The sequence below is a fragment of the Epinephelus lanceolatus genome, chromosome 21 (genome assembly GCF_041903045.1).
Source record: "Epinephelus lanceolatus isolate andai-2023 chromosome 21, ASM4190304v1, whole genome shotgun sequence".
NCBI lineage: Eukaryota > Metazoa > Chordata > Actinopteri > Perciformes > Serranidae > Epinephelus > Epinephelus lanceolatus.
Genome location: NC_135754.1, coordinates 11693783 through 11703552, shown reverse-complemented (window position 1 = coordinate 11703552; position 9770 = coordinate 11693783). Strand labels below are relative to the sequence as shown.

The following is a 9770-nucleotide window of genomic DNA, read 5'->3' as shown; positions in this document are numbered from 1 at the left end:
GGTGAGGATCCTGACTCTTGAGGCACTGGGTCTGGTTAATATTTTCTGTCCTTAAGGGATTTTGAATGTGTTGGCTTCTTGACTGGACCACAGTAACAGAGATTATTTTGTGGAGTGCCTGACAAATGTTGCTCTGCTCTGTTCAGTATTTCAAGTAGGCCAATAAATCTTCCCTGAGATGCTGCAGGACCTGCCCTTTCAAACTTAATAGTGTTTAAATCAGTCTCACTATAAAAGCTCGCTAAGTGTGTTATTGATTTAGAAATGCATCAGCGGCCCGTCTTTGTCCTCTCCTCTTGTCACCCTCTCTTTTCTCTCGCTTGCTCTTGCTCTCTCATTTCATAGTGGAATGGGAATTCAAAGAATTCAGCTAATTATACCACCAACAGGACCAGTGCCACTGAACTGGATAATTAATCCAGTTTGTCGCCGTTGTCAGAATGTCATTTTCAACAACAAAAAATAATAAGCAATAAAAATCTATAACAGTCACCCGCAAAGTTTTGTGTTGCTTGTATATCTACCCCTTCGCTGGATTCTCAGTGAACACACACACACCATGGTTGGATTTTTTTCTGCTCCTGAGACATGTTAGTTATTGGCCTGTCAGGGCCAGCAGGCCTGCTCGGCAATGCTATCACGCTGGACAAGATGGGTTTCATGCTGTGTTTCCATTTCTGCAAATCAAAAGAAACAGTGTGTTCCCCACACATGGTATAAAAGGGAATTTTCCCTTCTTCGGATTAACGCAGTGTACGGACACAGATATAGTGACCTCTCTCAAGCTGTCAATTACTCATAATCAAAAATCTCTTTCTTTTCAATTTATATGTTTAAGCAGAGCACTGAAGTCTGCTACAAACACACAAATGTCAACTGCAGGTTTGTGACAAGAAACTAAATTGGACCTCCTCCATGAGGTATGACACGCTACACATACCAACCACCACCTGACTTCCACATCCTTACTTTCCACCTTGCTAAAGGATACATTACTTCCTGGGTACGTCCTGTGTTGGCACTCAACGTAAATTTTCAGGTGCAGAATCATCGAATATGAACACAATACAACAAGACACTGGACTATTAAAATGTGGTTTAAAAATAAAAACTTTGCTAAAACCACTCTTTAAAACTCTAAAAAGCTTAATTTGAGTTTAACCCTGGATTAGGATGACTAAATACAGTATGATAAAAAAAACCTAAAAAAATACATTTGCCTCAGGATTAAAACTAAATAAAACATTTTTTAAAAAGCTTAAAATTTACAACATATTCTCATACAACAGTTTGTTGAGCACAGTCTCTCTGAAGTTGTTGAAATCCAGCGCTTGGGCAGTGGCTTGCGCTGTCAGAAACCAACGAAAAAGGCGCCCGTTAACGTCATGGGCATGATACGCAGCCAGTTGTCATTATAGTTTAATGGCACCTGGTGGCATCAGGGGGAAACGCAGTGGGACAAGGACGAAAGTTACGGTAGCTAAAGTCCAACTGGGGTGGAGGGGACGTGTGGTGGATGGGGCCAACAAACACCGAATTGCACCTGAGAGAGCGGTGTTCACGTCCCGTAAGATGCTAAAGCCGAATCCTGTTCTTTTTTTCCTAAACCTAACCACGTGTTTTTGTTGTTGACCAAATGTCAATATGTGACAAGGTCGGAGTGAGAATGTGTTGGTTTGTATATCTAACCAATTAGTGCAACACAAATAATGTTACATACTTTACATAAAGTACGTAATGTCATTCATCACCCACATTACATAGGTTAGGTTTATGCAAATAAAGTGACTTTTGTTAGGTATAGGAAAAGAAACACGATGAAGAACTGCCTAAAAATAACTCAAAGTTCAATTGGTTTTACAAGGGAAAGTCCTGTGTTTTCGGACTTTTGGTCCTTATACTACTTCCATCTTTACTCCAATCAGTGCAATGGTCACGTGACCATAGCTTTGCTGATTACGTGGGATATGCATGAATAACTGGCCTATGATTATGTGGGTTATATATATAATTGTGGTGCATTACTTTTCATAGGCATACCTACAAGCAGTGCATGAGAACTACCTGGAAATTAACATTACTGACTAGTAACATTCAATCATATTCATAAAAAGTGTCCTACATGGCCATTATAACCTGATCATTCTAATTACCTTTGTACAATCATGCACCACCTTATATGCCTTATGTGGTAGGTTTTGCTGTTGTTGATTTCGCTAAGATTCAACAATTACGCATGTCTTTGTTAATGGGCAATTAGCTCTGTCAGCAGAATCACTGTCGCTGATTAGATTCTTTGAGAGCTCTCTCAAAGAGCAGACCCATTTCCTTCCAAGTATAACAATGACAAATGCTTCTAATTGGTAATTCAGCCTAATTTGCCACACCTTTGTAATAGTGTTTCCAATTTTAATGAAGTTATTCACAATTAAAGTCCTCCTCCACCTTGTGATTAGATTCTTTTGTCTTCCTCCTCAATTGTGTTTGCAGCAACACTGAAACAGGACTGTTTTTTTTCATCTGTGTCCTCAGATATACTTTCCTGACAGCTGCGTTTATTTTGCACATAAAATGTATCCTCTTCTCCATCATTTTTATCAAATTTCTAACTGTCTCTCCAGTGTAGCTAAAGGATGACACTGCAGATTAAAGATAATGAAGGGCTTTCTGGTGACTCATCCCAGGACTCCTGTTTTTTCAGCCATCTCATCCTCTCCCTGGTTTCTACACCAATGCACAACACAACAGGCTAATTTCTCATCCCCAGTCTTCCCTGGTCATTACTTTTATCCCACCATCAGTCTTTTCTTTCACTACCCCTCAACCCCTGTCTTCCCTCCAGCTTCCCACTCATCCTCGCCTGCTCTGTCAAGCCCTCCCTTGCTCATTTTACCACCTCCTCCTCGAGTCTGGTGGTCTGTCTACCAAGGATAAATGCTTTCCAAGGCTGCAGAATGACTCAGCACGTTCCTCCTGGAGGTCACTGTTAATGCATACCAATAGTATTTGGGCCAGATGGCTGGTGAATGGGCAAGGAGGATGACACAAGGGCAACAGTAACGAAACCAGCAGACACCCTTGCAGCGTGTGAGGGTGAGGGAAGAGGGGCTTCAGAAGAGCAAAAGTTAAGGCTGATAGATGAAAAGATAACTGCTATGAAGTCATTTATAAAATGCTTTATAACCCACTGAATTATTTAAAAAAATATGTGAAACAAGATTTATTGAAAAGTCAAACTCATTTTTACTAGTTTATCCCACTGAGATCACTTATTTCCATTTAACAGCCTCCCACCATCCCACGAACACAAATCATTTCAAGGTATTTGCTGCATCTGAGCAGTGTTTAAATAATAAAAGCATTTAGGTTTCTCCAGTTGGAATATAACTTTTAACTACATTGGTACTTATCAATTACAATGTACAATTTAGGGTCTGCATGCTGTGCCTGAAAAGGAGGGTTAATATTTCGATTGTCTTCAAACTGGCAATATATTACATACCACATTTTTCGACAACCTGCTGTTTCAAACCTGGGGCAACAGACACTCTAATATATCTGTTTGCAACACATCTTCAATATTTAAAAAAAATTAAAAAAAAGTCTGGAGTTGCCACACTGATTATTCTAAGTTTATGATATATTTCTGGGACATGTTTGCACTGGTAATCATAACAATCAAGGTTGTCTGGTATAACAGCATTTAAGGAATATTTTTTGACATCTTGGCAATTACACTTGCCTGTTTCTGTTTTATTTCAGCAAATGCCCAAAAGCAAGATATGTTTACAAAGTGCCAAAAAGTCAGCAGAAGGATGAGATCGAGGTGGATGGATGGGTCTACCGAGTGACTTTTTAGAGTGTTAAGGTTCATTCTCACTGCCGCGATGCAGAAATGCGGGATGGATTTGCCGAATATTCGCGCAGCGCTTTTCCACGTTTAAACCATACACACAGGCACGGTATGGACGCAGTGCGGAATTTTGCATTGTTGTGTTCCAAGTCCGCGCAGTGTGAACGGGTGTGGGTGAACATGGAAGAGAGTAGCAGCAGCAGCGAGCTAGCAAGTTAACGTTTAACAAGTGTTAACATCAACTTTCTTTAGCACTTACCACTCTCACCGCAGCCACCAAGCTGGACAATGGACTGCCAGACGCTGTCCTTTAATTCATTGCTCATAAAATCAACCATCTTTTATCAAAAAGGACGGGGTGCTGTGAAGTGAGTTTTATCAACCTTTCTCCCATACTGTCCTGCCTGACTGGATTTCGGACTCTCCCGGGTCTGCGCGACATCGCTATAAACAAACAATCTCATTGGCCCAGCTGTGTAGTTCCCCCGGTGAATTCCACAGGGGTCAAAGTCTGGGTGGAAACTTTTTTCACCACACAAAAGTTCCGCCTCGGTGTACAAACTTCCATAAGAACCCATGAAATCAACATTTATATTTTTCCGCAAGAATAATCCGTGTGGATATTCGCCCTTAATGAGAATGGACTTTTATGCTGCATTCACACTACGAACAACACAGCAAGAGCGTCACTAGTGTCATTATCACCGAGTCCCCATTAGGTGTTGCTCAACCACTTGTTACCGTAGCTATGTTGTAACTGGCCACAAAACACCTCGACTTAACGCCATCCAAAGTTGGTACGTGGTCATAAAAATATCTGAACTTTTGATCAGTGTCTGAGCCTCATTTTAACATCACCTGTCGCCACCCCACTGCATCCCTGTGTGCACCACAATGCACAGAAAGCTAGCATAGCATCATTAAAAAAGCTAACTATCAGTATATAGCGTGAAACAAACCATATGATTGGTTGACACTTTACTGCATCATAGGAGCACTGAAAAGGTTGAGGCCAGCTCACCTTTCACCCTTCAGTAGCGACAAGTGTTGGGCGTCAGTTTGTAGCTTCATGTCACCGTCTTCCATTGAAAATGATTTGTAGATTGTTGCTGTGTTGCTCGTAGTCTGAATGCAGCATTACTGTCAGTAGACGATTTGAGGCAAGTGAGCAAATTACCAAAGGCATCCCCCTTGTTAACCTGCAATCTGGACTAAGACAGGAGGCAGTAGACACTAGTTCACTTAAGGTTCACACGGTTCCAAACATTGGTCTCTTGGGCAAACTCCTGTGTTTGTGTGACCATCCATCACCCCAAACTGCCTCCTTGTGCAGACTACTTCCTTCTTTACTACCATCATCACATTGGCAATGTGATCGCAGCTGTCCCAAATACATGTCTTATACACAAATCACTGGTTTATGATTGGGATATGAATTTTGGTGCATTACTTTTCATAGATACATGTATGAACAGTGCATGAAAACAGCGTGGACTGTTACGGGGCGGCAGCAAGGACCCAAGTGCGGACAGACAGTGAAACAGTTTGAGTCCAAAAGGTTTATTTTAGCTCTCTGGGTGAGGGGCTGAGTCCGGAGGGGAGGATGGGAAGGGTGAAGGGGTCTGGGTCCAGAGCATCTGAGGAGGGGGCAGGCTGAGTGGGGAGTAGGCTGGAGCGTCCGAGGTGAGGGCAGGTGGAGCAGAGCGGACCGGAGAGCAGAGCAGGCTGGTTGGATACTGGAAACACAGGAAAACAGGATTACAGACAAAGTTTTAAGTCAAGGATTCAACTAGAGGCTAGAGTCGAGCTGTATACTGACTTAACAGTGGCTACGATCTGGCAGCGTGGATGTGGCAGGGCTGAGTACAAGTAGGCAATTGATTGCAGAATGAGATGCGGCTGGTGGTGCTCTGCTCAGTCTCCGGCACACCTGTAACCACTCTGCTCACCACACCCACACACACACACACACACACACACACACACACACACACTCAAGCAGCAGATGTAACAGTGGACACACTCATACAGGGAGAGTCGAGGTAGGAGAAATAAGAGAGTGTTCTAAAGAGATAAAAGTAGACAATGAAAACAGGGATTTTAAACAAGAAAGGACTGTATCTTACAAATGTTAATTTTTCCCACAGGCAATTCAGACCAGCCTATAGCCTATAGCCTATATTCTGAGACTGTGGTGATTATTAAAAAACAGCAATATGAAGCACCAAACACTGGCTGTAGATAGCGCTGTTCTGTTTTGCATTTTCACATCAGCCACCACAGTTCTCTTATATGCTTGGCACAAACGAGAAATTTCAGTTCTGCAACCTCACCACTAGATGCCACTAACTCCTACATACTGGAACTTTAAGTTGTCATTGCAAAATGCGCTAATATGGGTGGCCATGGCGGGCCACTTTTTCCTACATTTTTTGGGTAGCCTAAAACATTTTCCTTGTTTGCCTCTTCTGAAGCCGAGTCCTGCTTTGGGATTGCTAGGCAAAAAGTAAGAAGTTAATGTGCTCAGTCAACAAAATAGTCTAGCACAATAAAAACCCTGTCAAACCACAACTTCCTGTTTTTACACTTTGACTTTATACCAATTAAACAAACGAGGTACAACATGTCAATTTTTTTTCTTTAAACAGAGCAAGGCTAGCTGCTTCTCCTGTTTACAGTGTTCTTACTAAGCTAAGCTGAGCTAGCTGGCTGGAACTTTTTATTTTGCATACAGACACAAGAGTTGTATTAATTTTATTATCTACCTTTTTTGCATGAACTGACTGTTGTTGTGAATCAACCACTCTAAATGTTGGTTAATAAGTGACACAAGGGGTTAACAGCAGTCCCACGTTGATTTACCATGTGGCATATGATTACAGCTATAACACCAGACACACGTATCGCACTGTATGTGATAAAGCCATATCAAGCTTTATACACACTTTATACGTCGGCCCCTCAGTAAATGTATTTACATTCTGTCATTTATTTTCAGATAACAGTTATCTGCATTAACTTTGGTATGAAAAAATAGAAGGAATGTCTGCTGTATTCAGGCTCCAGTGCTCCCTGCCTGTGTTGTGCACGCTTGACTAGCTTGCTTGTCCACATCCCAGACAGTCAGACCAGCAAGCAAAAAATGGAGTTAACTATCACGACACTCCAAACTTTAACTGTAAGTGTTTAAAATAGCTTTTGTATGCTCTGTTATGACCTCAGTGGCAGTTTGTAACAAGTAATAAAACTTTGTCAGCGACAGTAACTTTTCTTCCCCTGCATACTTTCGAATTAGTGAAAATTAGGAAGAGCTGAGCAGGGACAAACTCATCACAACTCTTTGTTTCTCTTCCTCCAAGATACTCAGTATGAAACACAAACCAAATACCTTCCTGTCACCCCTCAGTGATTAACTATATTGCATGCTCCTACGCATTTCATTTCTTTCTGATTAGATGTTTTGCACAGATTTGATTATTTCATAGTTATATACGACAATTATAGCTCCATGCTGCAGTGTAGTAATTTGAAACCTGAGCTACAATCATCATCATAGTCATGGTGAAAATTGGTGGTTTAAAAGTTTCAGTGGAAGTCTGGGCTGAGAGTTAAATCTGCAAAAAAATCTTCACAGCATCTTTTGGTAACTCAACACAATGAACAGAGATGCAGATGTGAAGAAAATCAACCTTGCTCTTTGTTTGAAATATTATGTAGGCATGTCGTGTTATTTTTAGTTATGTGAATGAACATCTTTCCAGTTTGTATGACAATTATGCTAAACATCCTTTTAATAAGGAATCTGGTCGTACTGTAAAGGGCGCTCAGCTTTGATGCCAATTTTCGTAGTGGACAGATAGGGTTGTTTCTCCATCACGTGATGCCCTGTGGCCAAAAAATATTTTTTCCCTTAGACCAGGGGTAGGCAACCTGCGGCTCCGGAGCCAAATGTGGCTATTTATTCCCTCTACTGTCACGGCCCTGGCTGTGTAGTTTCCCTGTGTTTTTTCCTTGTCCTCTGTTTCCCCTCCCCCTATCTGTCTCTCTATAGCCCCTTTTGCACTGCCAGATTTTCCGCGAATGTTGGGCTGTTTTGCCAGCAAGCTTCCGCAACAGGAGGGGCTGTTGAAGACTTGTGGGAGGAGCTGTTGATGCGAGCCACTGGCAGTGGATAAACAGGAAACAGCTGATAGCAGGAATTAGTGAGCAGCTAGTAACAAGACGGAAACGCAAACCTGACAGACACTGTAAAGATGAGCAACTGGGGAGACAAGGAGTTGCGCTCTTTGCCCTCGCAAACGAAGAGGCCATTAACCATCAGATGACGGGGATGGTGAAGAACGGGCCGACTTACGAGAGAATCGCCGAAGGACTGACTAGCCGCGGCTTCCCTCCCATGTCACTGGTTACGTCACACGCTGAGCTACATGTTTTCTTACTTGCTTGTTAATTTGCACAATTCCTATCTAAAAAGAGCTATTTATTCAGCTCACCTGCTCTCTGCTGCTCACCTGAGAACCATCCAGTAATCAGCCCTGCAGTGTAAAACACTGGCTCTCCTCAACTCTTTCCTCATCGCTGAGTCTACCACTGTGGTATAGTCACGCTTCAGGCCATTGTTGAATTGTGAATTCAACTTTGCTTGTGTACTTTTTCGTGGATACTTATCTTGTGTTTTCCTGTGTCATGGATCACTGCCTACCTGCCCACCTGTTTGTTCCTCTGCCACACTCCTAGCCAGCCAAACCCCTCCAACCTAGTTTGCTTCCCTGCTGTTGACCCATTCCATATTTAAAAGAGGAAAACAAAGAATCTAATGGTGTATGGACAGATTTGCTTTCAGTGCCAACGCTGCAAAGTTAAAGTAGTAAATAATCATGAATAGCCCACTGCAAAGTAATGTTGATAAGGTAATTTAAATACCGTCGTTATAAGGCTCAAATGCGCTTTTTGGCTCCATATGAGTCTTTTTTTTCTTTTTCTTTTGGCCAAAAATAGCTTTTTTTAATAGTAAAGGTTGCCAACCCCTGTCCTAGACATGCAATGGGAAAGAAACTGCTGGAAATTAGTGGGTACATTTTTTTGAGCGTCACAACCCCTGTGAAGCGACTACTTTCACCATCAGGATTTGATCCATTTAGTCCATAACTATAACTACTTCAAAGTCTATAAGTGCCACACAATGAAATCATTGTTCAAGTTAACAGAGTGCTCAACGGGAAGTAGCCAACTTGATTGACAAAAGTTGGCCACTCCAACTCTCTAGTGCACTTGCTCTGTGGGCCCAGTGATAGTTCAGGGAATTTCACACACAGAAAGTCAAACTTTTTTGGCTTCATGCGTTGCAACTTTCATAGGAATGAACAGGGCCCTGACTCTAATGCAGTATCCAGTTCTCTTTATGCATCCATGATTACATCTGTAGCCTGCCTTCACTATAGATTGCACTACCTTGCAGTTTAGTTCCTTCTTCTTTTGTTCTGCCAACATTAGGCTATTATGTAACATTAAAAAAAACGTTTTTTTGACATTTGTGAATCGATTCAGAATTATATGAGATAAGAATCAAGATTCTTATGACAATCATTTTTTTTATTCCTTTTATTAAATTCTAGGAATCCACAGTATGTTTCATGGACAAACGGGACGAAGCAAGAGGGTTCCTGGTTCCAACCCTCGGGTGGGGGAGCCCCTCTGTGTGGAGTTTGCATGTTCTCTCCATGTAAGCGTGGGTTTTCTCCGTGTGCTCCAGCTTCCTCCCACAGTCCAAACACATGCAGGTTAATTTGTGACTCTAAATTAGCCGTAAGTGTGAATGTGAGCGTTAATGGTTGTCTGTCTCTATGTGTCAGAGCTGTGATAGTCTGGCGACCTGTCAAGGGTGTCCCCCACCTCTTGCCCAGCGACAGCTGGGATA

General features: G+C 42.0%; 1 long non-coding RNA gene across 1 annotated transcript; it reads right to left on the bottom strand.

The window, feature by feature from the left end:
* Positions 1–3227: 3227 nt before the first annotated feature.
* Positions 3228–9770, bottom strand: LOC144459437 (uncharacterized). Its single transcript, XR_013488417.1, has 2 exons — positions 5673–9770; positions 3228–5589 (listed from the first exon to the last, which is right to left on the bottom strand). It is a non-coding gene; the product is annotated as an uncharacterized LOC144459437 (long non-coding RNA).